Below are 16,915 nucleotides of genomic sequence, written 5' to 3'. Positions count from 1 at the left end.
GAGTGGAAATAGTTTCAATTTCATCATCTGAGAATTGTCTGTTCATATCCTTTGACCATTTATCAAGTGGAGAATGGTTTGATTTCTTATAAATTAGGGTCAGTTCTCTATATATTTTGGAAATGAGACCTTTATGGGAACCTTTAACTGTAAAAATATTTTCCCAATTTGTTACTTCCCTTCTAATCTTGTTTGCATTAGTATTGTTTGTACAGAAACTTTTTAGTTTGATGTAATCAAAATCTTCTATTTTGTGATCGATAATGATCTCTAGTTCTCCTCTGGTCATAAATTCCTTCCTCCTCCACAGGTCTGAGAGGTAGACTATTTTCTGTTTCTCTAATCTATTTATGATCTCATTCTTTATGCCTAAATCATGGACCCATTTTGATCTTATCTTGGTATATGGTGTTAAGTGTGATTAGGCACAGGAGCTATTAAAGTCAAAAGGCTGGAAAAAAAAATATGACATAATCCATAGCAAAAACAATTGACTTAAAAAATGAGATAAAAAGATGTAAGAATCATTGAACTGACTGCCACAATATCCTGGGTCACCTACTCCCACCTCCAGGAAAAGAACCTAGATATCATATTTCAAGACAAGCTATAGAAAGATTTAGATGAAGCAGGAGAAGCAGCTAAGGACAGGAGAAATCCCAGAGAGCTGGGAACAGAGCTAAGAAGGCTTCCCAAAGAGCCCACGGACTCCAGCAGCTTGTTGGGAGTTTGCTGACTGGGGGAGAAACACTGCTTTACTGCCCCGCTGCAGCCAAGAGTTTATTGCTCTCCAGCATCCTCTACAGGATGGCACAGGCATGTCACTGCCCTCCCTGGAGTGAGAGGGAGAGACATTAGGAGAAAATGAGTTTTCTGTCTGTTTTGCAGTGAGTTGTCTGGAAGGTGACTGGACAGAACGGGCTCCCCAACTCCCTGCAAAGGTGAGGTGCTTGAAAGTTTTCTGACGAGGGAATTGCTTTTCACTACAAGAGGGTAACACTTCCCCAGGCGCCCCACAAAGTGTTGCTATGAGCAAAAAGCTTGTCAGTGCTTCCTCAGAGTGATAGAGGAAGAGTTGGCAGGAAGGGGCGGTGGATGGCAGCAGATTGTTCCTGAAGGGACAAGTACATCACTCCAGAGTGGTGACTTGCCTCCGGCCTGTGGATTTCCTCCCAATTAGGTTTATCAGTGTGTGACCACCAATCACCAAGGATGTTCCATGTGTTGGTTGGAGAGTGTGACCTTTGTTTATGAGTGAATTACTCTCATTTCTGCTTTCTGTGGAGTAAGTGTTTTATTATCCCTGATTGCCTTGTGTTGATTAAAAGGTAGGATTATTTCCACATTAATCTCTTAAGTAAATGTTAAGATTTATTGCTTTATTGTTAAGCAAATATTGTATATTAAAAGGATAACGGTGTCATTTTCCTCTGAGAAGAAGTGTTTGGGACATTGCATTTAGATGTTTTTTTCCCAGTGTAGTATTATTATATTTCAGTGTAATGTTATTGTTGTTTTATTCTTTTTTGAAAAATATTAATACAAGGAATGGCTTTTTTTGGAGGAGAAAGGGAAAGAGATATGAGAAGAAATCAAATCATTTAAAAATAAAAGATATCCATAAAATCTAATTTTTTTAAGATACTGGTGTCATGGTGACTGATTTTTTTATTGGTAACTAGAAAGTTAGAAACTACTGGTGAATGAGAATAATAACAGGAATATATCCCCTCCACATTACCATTGCCCCTAGATCCTGAATGTAGTATATTGCATCAACGTGTCATATCCACCACTGGGAATCTTACACTTGATATCAAGCAAGAGTGAGCTGGCTCCAAGACTGAGGGCCCTCACCACACCAGGACTATATACAAAATCACAGTGAAACAAGTGAGAGAGAGGAGGAAATGCAAGGAAGAAATCCAGACAAAGGAGAAATCATCTTTCATTTAGAGAGCCAAGGAGACTTCTTAGTGATGTGATAAGAACTAAGCATGGCGCTTTCTTGTTGGTTACAGGAATCTGTGGCTTTTTCTACACATTTTCCCAAGAAAACAGACTTGAAAAATATCTCCATTGGCCCCTTATTGCTGTTGAAATAATGCCCAAACTCTTCTGCCAGTCACAATCTGGTGCTACTCTGCCTTCTAAGCCTTTTCTGCCTTAAAGTGGATCACTCTTTGCTGTTAGAAATCACCTACATTCTCCCACGTGGAAGCCTCACTCATATTTACTGTGCATGAAATGTTTTTCTTCCATTTGCTGAAGGAACAATTATTTCAGGAAATGAATATTTTGTTGAACTCTTACCCATCCTTCTCCAGGAAACCTATACTGATCTCTCCTTCCCTCTTTTTTTAATCTCTTCCCCTCTGATTCCATCTATTATGCACATGCCCTGTATGTACCTATTTATAAACATGTTGTTTCCTCCATTAGAATGTAAATTCCTGCAGACATGCAACTGAGATGGTTAAAGTGAGGCAGACCAGTTCCCACATTCTTAGTCTATCAAAAAAACCCTAAAAATCAGATTGAATAATGATAAAGAAATGGTAAAAGAAATATATTTATGGACTACAGAAGAAAGGAGTGGAACTTTGCTATTTCAAATAATTACAGCATATGAAATGAATAAACAAACATGAAAAAGGAAGTGTGAATTAAAGAAAAACTGAATCTTCAATTAAAGAAAAACTAAAACTGGAGTTCATCAACTGAAGAACAACTGAACACTTTTTGCTAAATGGAATACATATGCATTAGAATATTATTGCCCTATGAGAAATGATAAAAAGAGGTATTTTCAGAGAATCCAGAGAAGTATAAACTGAAGAAGAGTAAACAAGGAGAACATTTTATCCAAGTTACAAAAACACTAAAGACAGCTTGAAAGACTTAAGAACTTAGATCAAAACAGTGACCAAACTGTGTCTCCAAAGGACTGAGAATGAAACATATTAAAACAGAGGCAATTTATTCAAAATGCAAAGAAACAGATATCTGGGGAAATAGTTGCCGTGTAGATATTTTGCTTGATTATGTTAATTGTTAAGATTTTTCTTTCTATATCTAATGGGAAGTCTGGGAGAGAGGAGCATTTGTAATAATGATGTCAAAAGAAAGGGTTTAGTGCATAAAAGAAATCCGGAAATATCAAACAGGAAAAGGATTGATATGATGAGGGAAACTGAGGCTGGAGACCCTAAAGAATCACTTTCTGAGTTATCATGACCTAGAAGTCAGCCCAACCCCACCTCTGTTAAGTTTCACTAATTTACCTTTCTATGGAGTTCAGCTGACACTACCCAAGTTTTCTATAGAGCTGAACTAAAGCTAAGTATCCCTACTTAACTTTCAATAGAAGTGAATTAATGTTAAGCTCTATATAATTTGAACTATGACTAATCAAACTTTCTATAACTTTCTAAATCCAAAAGCTCTGTATTGTGTCAAATCATATATATGAGGGTGGGAAGAATGGGTGGATGGGCAGAACAGACAGAACTCTAATTCCATCCAAGAGTTCTGCTCCATTGAGATCTCTCGATGATTTATAATAAACTTTTACTTCTAATTTTACTTTTAATTTAGTAAATTCTTTTACTTCATCTGCGCCTTGTCTCATCAAAAGCCTGCACATCCCCAACAGATAGGTACAAAAATATTTACAGAAGCTCTATGTCTGATAGCCAAAAATTAAAAGTATGGGGCTAACAATCAAATGGGGAATGGCCATATGAATTTATTTAATATGTGAACGTAATGGAATAGTCTTGTGCCATATGAAATGATAAAATGGACAATTTCAGAGAAACCTGGGAAGACCTTTACATAAGAGGGTAGAATGAAGAGTATGGAATTAGGAGAACAATTTACAGAATAATAAACCATGAATGAATTCAAAGAATGAGGATGAAACATGTCACTCACCTTCGTACATCTTCTCAGAAAGTGTAATGTTCTAGGCTGGTTTTCTGGAGGGCTCTGAGCAACCTTCCTTTCAGCCAAATAATCACCACAAGAATAGCCAGGTGTTAAAGTCCAAATCCTTTATTATCTCCTTCACAATCTAGTTTCCTTGCCTGAGGCAAGCTTTCTTAGAGGCCTTCTGGAGTCTTGATTTAAGTGGAGAAGCTAAGTAGGACAGGCCTGCCACCATGGTGGTATGAGATGGAGTGAATGAATCTGGCTCTGAGTCTGAGTCCCAGCTTATATGCTCTACACTGAGTATAAACCAATCATTACATTACTTATTTGTTGTAAAATTAAATCAATCATATTGAACTAGAGAACTATTAAGCACCCTGCTAAACTAGATAACCATTGTCTTTTCAATTCTACTGACTTAATACCTTATAAGAATCCTTGTTTCAGAGTTCCAGCCCATAACAAGAAAGAGGTAAGAGTTAAATTTCAGAAAGAGATACTTATTCAGACATGGCTAAATGTAAGAGGATTATTTGACTATATATTAAAGGATTTGTTTTTAAGAGAGGTTTTTTCCCCCAAATTTACTAAATGAAGGGGAGGATAGAGGGAAAGGCGTGTATAAAGAAGATATTGCTACCTAAAAAATAAAAATAATAAATTACTTTTTTAAGTGTATAGAAGAGTAGCAAAGAAGTTTGAAGAGAAACATAAACAGGAGCTTTGAAAGTAATATGCTAAATTATATACTTTTTGAAAAGGAAAAAGGTATGAAGCAGAGAATCATGATTTTTTTTGTTTTGTTTTGTTTTCTTTTGTTTCTTGCTGTGTATATGGAAATGTTTGTTCTGAATAATAAGAAAATTTAAGGAATTTAAGCTCTATGAGGGAGGATTTTTGGTTTTTATTAGAATCTCTAGGACTGTTACAGTCCTATATACACACACACACATACAGCATATATAAATATATGCTAGGTTTAATTAATGTCTGATGTTTCATTTGCATGTCTCAACACTGTGAAGCAGATATTACTGGTATTATCCCCAATTTACAGATGAAGAGAGAGATTTCTAAAAGTTGACTTGCTATATACTTAAATAATTGTGGAACCAGGAATTGAACCCAAATTGCCTGACTCCAAGCCAACCTTCACTTTTTTTAATTTTGCAAATTTCCTATTTTCATCTAGAGTTTCTGGTACAAAGCATAAATGGAAGAGTAGAAGGAAGTGTATCACAGCTCCCCCAACAGAATTCCTCCAAAAATCAATATATAGAAAATATATGTGGTGTGTGTATATGTGTGTATGTGTATATTTATATACATAGACAGATAAATGATAGATAGACTAAATGATTGATAGATAGACAGATAAATAGATTGATAGACACAGACATAAATGATTGATAGACAGACAGATAAATGATTGATAGATAAATGACAGATAAATGATTGATAGATAGAAAGACAGGTTAGGTCTTTCAAAACTCAAGGCCTAATCAGAAAATCCAAGGAAAAAAAATCAAAATTAGTCATCTTTCCAGCACAGGAAAACAGAAAAGTATGTGAATACTGGGAATACTAATCTAGCCAAGGGCCTGCCGAGAGGAGTATTCCAGCATAAAGGAACTAAAAGAAGTCTAAGGCAATGCACCAAGAAGTCTCTGGCCCCTGCAGGAGGACCTTGAAATTATGGAGGGTATGAGAATAGATGCCAGCTTGTAGCTCTGTCACTCACTACCTATGTCTAATTCACAGATCCAAATGAATGAGATGAGGTGAGATCTTTCAAGACAGTTGTGAAAATCAAGTAAGGCTTCATCTACTTCAGTGTTTGAGTAGGCCTGAAGGATTCTGAACATCTAGTCAAGAGCATAATTGTGTTCCCCTCTCATGATATCTCCTCCCTACTTCAGCCAAATATGGGCAACTATGTACTTATTGGTCAAGTTCAATTTCGTGGGTAGATCTCATGTTTAGAATGTAAGACTCTCAGCCAATGAGGATGAGGGTCAGTGGTGGGAGGGGGTGTTTTGCGTTAGGGATTAAAGGGGCTGTCCTGCCCACAGGAGGCGCTTCCTCTCTTCCATTGTCTGCTCAAGGAGTGGGACACCCTTCTCTGGAGAATGTACAATAAACTTTGCTTTTCTCTAGAGCTCTCTCCAGCTTTTTTTATTAAATGGTGACCCTTCACCATTTCTGTACCACACAGTTTTGGGGGCTCATCCGGGATCCTTTACTCCATGAGTAAGTGAACTCCTGGGTGCTAGCGGGGAGGCGACCTGCCCTGGTTTAGGCAGCCCGCCAGTGTCCAGGAACTTCTCCTTGCTCCCCAATGTAAAATGGGCCCGAAGTGGAGAAACTCAGAGAAAATCAAAGTGAGAAACTCTGCAGTGAAAATCTCAACCGCTTGGTGGAGGACAGATCAGTAATTTGCTGCACAGCAACCCAGAGGTAAGCATCCTGTGAACCCTTGAGTCTAGTTATAGGTTCTGGAGGGGTGCTCTGGACAGGAAGATAGCTAGGCCTTCTGGGTGACTGGAGTTAACCGGTGACGGTTATCGTGTTTGGGCGTTTAGTAGTCTATTAAACTCCTTCCAAATTCAATGGGTGTGGCCCGGTCCCAGCCAGCCCTCTCGGAGAGAAATGAGAAAAATATCAGAAAATACTGGTAAATAGTCCCTTGGGAGATAAATTAAGTAACTGGAACAAACTGCCAAAATATGAGAGAAAAAAAAAAAAAATAAAAGCAAGAAAAAGATGATAAGGTATTGTTGTTTTGTTGTAGACTGCGTGTGCCAAAAGGGTTAAATGGTGTACCTGAAGGGAAAGACCTGAGAGGATTTAATTCCATTAGCCCTTCTAGGGGCCTTCGGGCGGGGAGGAGAAATATGTCTTTTGAAGCAGGGGCCGTTCCAGCTGACCAGAAATACCTGTTAGTAGATCCCATTTGGGATCAGAAACCCTGTACATGGGGAAGTATGTGGGATTGAGCAAGTGAAGATGGTGGCTTCCTTCCTTTTCCTCCCACGTGTCCTGACTGCAGCAGGGCCACATGGGTCAGGGGAAAGAAACCGCTATTTAGCGAAGTTCATTGTTTTAAATGTGATGGCAAAGTAGTTTTATATTATTGGGAATTTAAAGCTGTGTTTGGGATTTTAAGTTAAAATATAGGTTATTAAAACAAAATGCCGGTAGCTTACTTAGGGGAGGTTGTGGTTGTATCTCCCTACTTAGATGTTATGTTTTCTAGAGATATTGGGTAATTTGTAACTGAGCTATGCCTTAAGTATTTGTCAGCTCTGTTGGGCATGTATTAAGTTTTATGAAATTTGGGTCAGTTACTTGGGAACATTGAAGTGTAAAGTTTAAAAATATATACATATATATTTACTTAAAGATGGGACAAGAAAGATTGATTTGCAAAAGTAATTAATAGTTTAAATGGAGCTATGATATATTGGGTCGGGAAGCATGGTGGTGTGGGGGAAGGGTGACCACATGGAGAGGGACCTGGTCTGGTGTTTTAATCCCTCCCATTAAGTATAGTGGTTTTTTTTTGTTTTTTTTTAATAACTGCACCTTCTTGCCGATTTAGATATTAACTATTTCTACTGTTTAAAGGAACATTTATATGGTGTTAATAACTGAATGTTTTATTTGTATTTTTCAAGTCTATAACTGTTCTAAGGAGTTGGAACTGAAGTTTTCTGAAAGCATTTCATTTCTACTAAGATCTCATCTGACTAAAGCAAATTATTTAATGTTTATTTACATGCGTGATAGTCTCCTTGTTTAAAGATTATTTTAATCTGATCTGATAATTTGATAGGGTTATTTGCAAAAATTTTAATCCTTTTCAGAATGAAGAGAGTATTAATGTTAACTCTGAAAGATCTGAAAGTTTCTTTTCTGTGGAAACGGGATGGACAACATGAGATTTAGAATTTTTCTTTGTATTGAGTATTTTGAAGGCAAAATAATTTGTAATGTTAAACCTAGAAAGAAACTGTATAATCTGTGAACTTCCTAGGATGAATCTTTACTGTGATTCTTGAGAACTAGATTCATCTGAAGCCTTGATTAATGATAATTGCTGTAGGAGATAAAATCTTTTGGGACTGTAGCTAATATTTACTTGGAGTTTTGAATTCAGGTATGACTGTTTGCATAGGTCGTTAAACTCCACCATCTGGAGGTGGGATGGTTAAAAATTAGGACAGCTACCTGAAGTAAAACTGCCTTAAATAAATCAGGCCCCTGGTTTTTTCCTCTTACGTTTGTAATTACGTTTGTAATCAGAGCCAAGTGGTCAGTGAGATATACAGTACTAGGACCGCTCCCACTTTGCCTTTCTTTTTGAGACAAAGCTGGCAATCTCTGGAACCCCAATCCTAGACTCCTGACTATAGATCTATATTCAGATGCGTTTTTCATGTTTTGCATGATCATGGTGGGGAAAGAACTTATATGGAAAGAACTTTTGACACTCAATCCCCTACTAAATATGCACAGAAAATGAAATGAAGGGGTATTCTAGTTAGAACAATATTAAATCAAGAGGGCTAGGAGATGGCTCACAGATTCCAGAATGTTGAAACATGAGGCAATACTATTAGAAAAGAATGATCTATAATCCAAGATCATAATCTTAATCCTGCTTCCTTTTTGTCCCCTGGAGAACAGAACTATTGCTGTATAAAACTGTCTGACAATTGCTATTTTGGGAAATTTACTTGTCTGTTATGTATAATCTGATAATTTCTGTAAACAGGGGAGGAAGGAAACTGAGATTTCAACTGGTCAGAAAATTGGGAAAAACTGACGTCTTATTTCAGTTCAGGCCGAATTGGAAACTATTTACTCTTTGCTTACCTCATCATTTTGGTTCCCTGATGAAGGACCTTGAAAACTAGACATAATTTGGGTACTGAATGGAACTCTGGAAAAGGCAGTGGACATCCAGGCTGCTTCAGGCCTGGATTGTTGTTAGAGCTCTATGCTCAGGCACAATTCTTTAAGAATTGCTGCGATTGACGAAAGGTCTCCTTTTGTCTTGCTCTCTTGTCTCTACAGATAAGGGAGAGGCTGCAAAAAGTTGAAAAAGCTTTTTACCTGTCCACTATCTAGACACACCTGATTTTAGCAGATGTTGGGTTTGGAGAAGGCTGCAGAGACAAAAGGCCTTTTGCATCGCAAGGCTTTCTAACCAGACCTTAACCTTGCTTTCAAACCTTGCAATAAACATCTTTTTACTCATCTAGGTTTTCGGCCTGTAAATTCATTTACAGGAGACTCTAGCCGAAAATTTGCTAGACTGTGATTGGCTGGCTTATGTTTTAACTTTGAATTATTGTCCTGACTCAGTCCTGCCTCAATTTCCCTGCCTCTTAGTTCTGCAACTCCCCCCCACCACCACTGCCTCTTTATCAGAATACTTGATAAGATCTTATGTTTCAGAATAGCAAAATGTCTCTCCCATTACAAGTTAATGGGAATCTCTTATCAAAACTTCTTGTGTGGAATTAGACATTCTGTATATGATTGTATTTGCATTGGGTGTTTTTAAAAACAAACTGATTTGTATGAATAATGTTCAGTTATGAAAGATCTACTTGGATATAAACTCATTGGGACAAATTCCTTATTGTTATCAACACAAGGTTATGATAAATATTTGTTTAGAATTTATGTATGGTTCTTCTAGTATGGTAAATGGGAAAAAGAGAAATGGGTTTGCTAGAACTTCCACTGTTACCAAGGGCTATCAATCTGTCAATCTTTCCCATGTTGTTTGTCGGCTCAAACTTGTGAATTGTATGCTTTAAATCAAGGGTTGAAATTATTGTGGGACCAGGATGGGACTATACTGATTTGAGATATGCCTGGAGTGTGATGCATGGATTTGGAGGGATTTGGGAGAAAAGAGGGACTGGAAAACATTCTGGAATGTAGCAGTAATACATGTAAAGGGACATGAGATGGGAAGTTGTTTTGAGGTAAGGGGAAATAGATTAGCAGATGAGGAGACCAAGGGAGCTGGAGACCAGGATATTTCTCATATAATGACCTTGATACCTGTACTTCCCCCTAGTCTATCCTCTCCCAGTTTTACTCAGAAGGAAGAGAGAAGGCCTCAACTCTCGGAGCAGTTGAGAACTCAGAAGGACGATGGCTCTTGCCTGATGGCAGAGAGGTACTGACCAAAGCAAGTATGAGGCAGGTCCTTCAGCAACTGTACCAGGACAATCAATGGGATGTCCAAAACCTGTGTGATGCTGTGTTGACAAGGTATGTTTCCCCCAGCCCATATACTATGGCCCGACACCTGGTGGACGGCTGTCTCGTTTGTCGAAGGACCGACAAGGCTGCTCAATGCCAGATCCCAAAAGGGGGACGACCTCTAGGAATCAGACCATTCCAAAGCATCCAGGTGGATTCTGAGCTGTCACCACAGTCGCCTCAAATACTTGCTGGTCATAGTGGACCATCTGACCTCATGGGTGGAGGCATTCCCCTCAGGCTGAGCAACTGCCTCGACAGTAAGTAAGGTCTTATTAGAACAAATTATTCCCAGATATGGAATGGTGGAGAGGATAGACTCGGATCAGGGAACACATTTTTTGCTCAAGTATTGCAGAATCTGATTGGGGCCTTAGAAATCACTTGGGATCTCCATAGCCCTTGGCATCCTCCCTCTTCTGGGAAAGTAGAAAGGATGAACCAAGAAATAAAACAGCAGCTGACTAAATTATCTTTAGAGATCCAACTACCTGGGACTAAATGCCTTCCTCTCGCTCTGGTTAGAATCTGAACCAAGCCATGTAAGATAGTGGGCTTTCACCTTATGAATTATTGTATGGTCATCCTTTCCAGGCTTATCATGAGGGAGATTGGGAGCCCATTTTAGAGACAAAAGATTTATTTGTTAAGAGATAATGTTAAATCATTGCTTAAAACATTTGCAAGAACTTCAACAAAGGGTTAATAGCTCGGACTCCTAGGTTTCCCTGTTCATAGAATTCAGGTTGGAGATTGGGTGTTGATCCCTTCCTGGAAGGACAGAAGCTGGGACGGACCCTACCAGGTGGCACTGACCTCGGACATTGCGATTCGCACCCAGGAACGAGGCTGGATACCACACCAGGACAAAAGGACCTGTGGCGCCACCTTTATCGGAGTGGACAGTTGAAGACAGGGGAGACCTCCAATTACATAAGAGGAGGGGACCTCCACTGAAAGAACACTGATTCTGAATCCAGTGCATTGTAACTGTATGACTTTTCTTACTTTGGGTCTTTTTGCCTGTTTGGAAGCTGATATATTTTCTCTTGGGAATTTCACCTTACCTTCACAGTATTATAAGTTGAACCTCATGGGGCTTTCCCTGAGCTTTGGGTTTACCTATTTCCTCATGATAGCCATAGAAACCAGACTTTTACTTTCCAGAGATGAGAACTAGTTCCTCCTGCTCATGCAGAATTTATCAAATTGTTGGATCTGTGTTGGATCCCAACAATCAAACCAATGGCCATGGTTACCTATCCCCTTAAGCCCAGCCTGGGTCCTTAGTAACCGATCCCAAAGGGAACATATACATTGGGTACAGTTATCAATGGGGTTGGTACAATGTCACCCCAGGGACACCTGGGAAACATGGGACTCTGTATCCCACATTTTGGAGTACCTTTAACCTAATAGATCAGTGGCCAGTTGCCAATTGTAGTTGGAGGAAGGAGCAAGGTTTATGGAAATGTCATTATGTCATCTTTATGGGTGGGAGGCCCCCTAGGGATGGGAGACCCTTTTACATATTTTCAAGGGAACAACCTGCTCTAAAGGGTCATTATTGGATCTGTGGTTTAACTGCCTATACTCACCTACCTCTTAATTGGACAGGGATTTGTTATATTGGACCAAGGCCAAATGACATGGAAATCTAGTAAGAGAAATCACTAAGAACGTTAGGAAACTTGCTCATGTTTCCTGTACAGATGCGGACCTCACTGTTCAATACTACTTGGTGGTCCCGGTTTGGGTAGCTGGTGGAAGCAGCTCCTTTGGCTTGGCCTTATAGCCCTTAGTGGTGTTATATTATTCCCTATCTGCATCCCTTGTTTGATCAGATTAATAACCAGAATTGTCCAAAATCATTATCTGGAATGATCAGGTTGGAAGAGAAAGCTGAAGGGTCTGTTAGATGGATACTGTTAAAAGGGTAAGGGTGGAGCCGGTGGCCCAAGGCCAACAGGAACCAGAAGGAAGTGAGGAATTCATAGGGAATGTGAAATTATGTTACAAAAATTTGAAGAGATCTCAGTGTACAAAATAAGAGGAGGGACTAAATGAGATGAGGTGAGATCTTTCAAGACAGTTGTGAAAATCGAGTAAGGCTTCATCTACTTCAGAGTTCGAGTAGGCCTGAAGGACTCTGAACATTGAGTCAAGGGCATAATTGCATTCCCCTCTCATGATATCATCTCCCTATTTCAGTCAAATATGGGCAACTATGTACTTATTGGTCAAGTTCAAGTTCATGGGCAGATCTCGCATTTAGAATGTAAAGACTCTCAGCCAATGAGGATGAGGGTCAGTGGTGGGAGGGGGCGTTTTGCGTTAGGGATTAAAGGGGCTGTCCTGCCCACAGGAGGCACTTCCTCTCTTCCATTGTCTGCTCGAAGGGTGGGACGCCCTTCTCTGGAGAATGTACAATAAACTTTGCTTTTCTCTAGAGCTCTCTCCAGCTTTTTTATTAAATAGTGACCCCTCACCATTTCAGTTCCACACACAAAGAAGACTGAGAAGGAGACCTGCATAGGCCTGGCATTCCCATAAGTGGTCAAGGAACTCGGTCTGTGTACTAAGAAAGAATGAATTCAAAAGCAAACTCTGTGGCTCCGACTTTAGGAGCTGAGGAGGATCTCACTTCTCGTCTCCAATCCAATGTGAAGCTTGCAGTGGAATAACCAAGAGAGAACTTTCCATCTGGCTGAAAGCTACTGAGTGTAGTAGTAGTATTGGAAGTTCCAACCAGGGGCAAGCCAACAAGAATGTTGGGCAGACCCAAACTTGGGTCAGGAGCTTAGAGAGCTCAGATCAGGAAGGCAGAGATCAGATTTTGTCCTAGATCATGACACTTCTGGGAACACTAAAAGCTTGCAGGTCACCAGCCTGAGTTGTCTCTAAGATTCTGGATTAATACAATTTTCAGTATCTCCTAAAAACAGAATGACTCAAGAAGACAAAAATTCAGCACAGATATTCTACCTGGATGATGAAGAAATATAACCCACTAGCAATTTCTTAAAAATCTCAAAATGAAATCTCCTTGAAAATGAAAACCCAGAGTTTCCAATCTAACTGCCTACAGCTAGCCAGAAAGAAAGAATTCAAGTACTGAAGACTCACTATCAATATCATACATGATATAGAAACCATCATTATAAAGGAGCAGAAAACTTGGAATATGAAAGTCTAGAAAGGTAAAAGATATCGGCTTACAATCAAAAATAACTTACTTAGAAAAATTGATTATATCTACAGAGGTGGAAAAAGACTGAATGAGACAAGTATTCCTGATGAAAAGACCAGAACTAAATAGAAACTTTGAAATGCAAAGGAGCCAAAACTATTTTCACCTAGTTATGTAACCTAAAATTTGACAGTTGTAAAAAAAGAACTATTATAGGATGGAATTACAAGTCCAGAGTTGAAACAGGCCTCAAGGCCATATATTTCATCTTGGAAATGAGGAAATTAAGATGCCCAGGTTGGCTACATGATTTAGTTAAGCTAATAAGCATCAGAAACAAGATTTGAATCCAGAACTAATAATGTTCTTTCTTTGTCTGCTTAAATGTACTCCTGTCCCTAATCCTTCTATTAATTTTGCCACTAATCTCTCTCTCTCATAATTACAAACTCAAAAATTTATTACCTTCAATTCCTTCCTTTAAGTTGACAAGTTCTTTAGTTTCTACTTTCACAACACCTCCCTCATATCTAACCTTTTTATACTCCCACTGCAACCACCTTACTTCAGACCCTCATCTCTTCTTGCCAGGATTTAATTTTAGTACCTTCTTACTAAAACAACCTTTCTGCCTCTGTTTCTTCCCTGATGTAAACCTCACACTGTTACCTGAGTAGTCCTTTTAACTCAATATTCTTAACATTCTAGTCACAAGGTCATGAGAATTACAGGTGAAAGAGACCTTAGAGGTCACCAAGTCCAACTCCCTCTACTTAAATTTCTTGTTAAGCATCTCCCCATTGTCTCTAAAGTGTAAACTCCTACCTAGAGCTCAACTTTCAGTCTGACTCCAGCTGAACACAAGATGTGTCCATTCTCTATATAAGTTTCCTTCAAGGTCTACAGCTCATTGATCTCTTCACATTCCTACATCCCTTAGTCTACTTTGTATCTCATTTTTATCCTGCCTTCTCCAGTCTGTCTTTGCTCAGTCTCCAACACCTGAAATGGGCTCCTATTATCATAGCCCTATCCCATCTTCCACTTCAAAAGTGTTCCAACTCTTTCCCTTCCTGAGAACTGGATGAGGATTTAGTTTCCACGGAATTATGGAATGCAGAAAAATGAAATAAAAATGAGAAAAAAAAATGAAACTGAAACCTAAGAAATGGAATCTAAAGGTTAGGAACAAGGAGAAACCAAAACTTATAGAAACCATAAATTAGAATAAGAAACACAAATGTAATCTGAAGTGGGGACTCAGATTTACAAATGGAAGTGATGAGGTCCTGAATGATATATCGGACAGAGAGAAACTAAAGAATTGATCCCTGAGACTTCCCTCTGGGAAGGTTGACTAGTCTGAAAATTCAAGTTATGTCAAATCCTGAGACCCACCCTCTATAGGGATTTCAAGCAGTCTCACCTTGCCATGTCCTGTCAAAAATTCCAGTCATGTCCCTGAGGTTAAATTCTCTCTAAAAAATATACTTTTGGGTCATCCCATGGCTGCTGCCTTCTTTTGGGTCAGCCGGCCATCTCTGCCTCAGGGTGCCTGTCTCCTTACCCTCCCACATGCCTTGTGGAATCTCCCCTAATTCCACTATGCTTCTCAATCCCACTTCTCCTTACAGCGAACTCCTTTAGGGTGCTAAGTCCCTTTCAGGTAATTTAGTCTGTCAACTAACCTCAAGCTCATGGGGTGCTCCCTTTCTCCTGGGTAGTTGTGATTCCACTGAGGAACTTCTCTTTAATATGCTCTCCCACTCTATTTCATATTTACTATTCCTGGCATCTATTGTATTCCTTCGTTTTGTCTGTAAGCAAAGAGAATGGCCATTGTGAATTCACATGAGTGAACCCCGACATTTTGGTGCCTTCCATCATCTGTTAAGTAGATCTGGTATCACCCACATCAGAAGGATGATGTAATTAGGGGTAGAGAATCATGTGGGAGAATTAGGCTCTCCAAGTAGACTGTAACCTTTGTAATAGTCAATGGGGGAAATAAGGGAGGAACTTGCTTTTCCGGTGACAGGGTATAGACATGTCTTTAATTCCAAGTCTTATTCTATAGGACATCTGCTACTGTATAATAAAATGGATTTTAATTTCACCCTTACCAAGAGTTATTTCTCACACCTTCCACCAAGCCCTCTCAGGGGCTTCCTTCTTCTTGAAATCTTCTTTGCTCAAGAAATCTTTAGTGGTCGCCCACTGCTTCTAGGATGATACAATTTCCATAAAACGTGATTTCTACCTACTTTTCAGTTAATTCATAACTTTCATGAATTTTACTTTCTGGCCAAATCAATTAATTATCTATTCCCTAAACTTGACACTGTCTTTGTGTCTGTTCTTCTGTAGCCAGAATGCATTTTCTTAATTACTGCTACTCAGAATTCTCAGTGTTCCTCAGCTCAAATAAGCTCAGTTCAATGGAGTCTTCCTTAGTCCTTTCTCCCTCCTTACTTTTCCACGAAGTTTTTTGGCATGTGTTGTAATTCACCAGCAGCCATAGGCTGAGAACTGGAATTTTGCCTCTTCATGTACAATGTCTATAGTACCTTATACAAAGCTGGCACTTAATATTTTGATTCTTTCCTTCCCCCCACTTCACCCCCAAAGTTCTTTTGCAATTCTCCCTTCCATGTAGCATGGTTATTTATGTACATGTCCTTCCTTTCTCAAATTATAAACTCCAGTGAGTCTGTCTCATACTCATCTTTATATCCCTTCACCCTAACCCAGTATTTTGCATGTAGTAGATGCTTAATGGCTGAAAGTAACCCCCTGGGACAGGCAGTGAACAGACAGCCATCCCCCAAAGCCAGGAAAAATTGAGATTCCGATTTCTGTCTCTCTGACACAGACTGACTGTGTGAACCCAGGGAAATCATTTTATCTCTCAATGAATAAAGGCTGGGCTGAAAGACCAGACTTCCACTGTCCCTACCCACAGTGCCAGCACTTCTCGTGGCTGTCCTTGGCTTGTCTGTGGCTTCTCGGTATTTTGACCAGTTTGCTTTCGGGAGCTTGTTTTTCTAGAGTTTCTCCAAGCCCATCCTCCATCAGGAAAACAAATATTGAAGAATGTACTTGGTACAGTTTGTATAAACAAACATCTTTGTACACCTGGCATGCTTGGACAAGGTCAACCAACTCTGTTTCATAACCAGATTTCCCCTTCTGAGCTGAAAATAGTAGTGCCTGATGAATGGTAGTAGAGAAAATCAATCCCATCAAGAAGATGCTTAGTGACTTATTGATAGAGTGGGAAACTATTTGAACTGGGAGTTAGGAGATATCCCAACTCAAGCCAATTGTGTCTGTGAACAAATGATCAGATCCTCACACATCCCCTTTGTCCTCTGTGAAGGTAAGGTGGGAGAGAAGTCTTCTAAGAGCATTTCTAGATCTAACATTTGATGTGAATTCTGTTTTAATTCTAAAATTCTATTTTCCTCTAATTGGAAATATTAAAATTCCCTTTCAAAATACTTTTGA

The 16,915-nt window shown here is 39.2% G+C and overlaps 1 long non-coding RNA gene across 1 annotated transcript; it reads left to right on the top strand.

The window, feature by feature from the left end:
- The first annotated feature begins 5,904 nt into the window (after positions 1-5,904).
- LOC141563252 (uncharacterized) lies at positions 5,905-12,253 on the top strand. Its single transcript, XR_012488377.1, has 3 exons — positions 5,905-6,390; positions 10,031-10,478; positions 10,957-12,253. It is a non-coding gene; the product is annotated as an uncharacterized LOC141563252 (long non-coding RNA).
- Positions 12,254-16,915: the final 4,662 nt, after the last annotated feature.

This window comes from Sminthopsis crassicaudata, chromosome 3 (assembly GCF_048593235.1).
Source record: "Sminthopsis crassicaudata isolate SCR6 chromosome 3, ASM4859323v1, whole genome shotgun sequence".
Lineage (NCBI taxonomy): Eukaryota > Metazoa > Chordata > Mammalia > Dasyuromorphia > Dasyuridae > Sminthopsis > Sminthopsis crassicaudata.
Note: the sequence above shows the minus strand (reverse complement) of the source record. Positions and strands in the feature narration are given on the sequence as shown.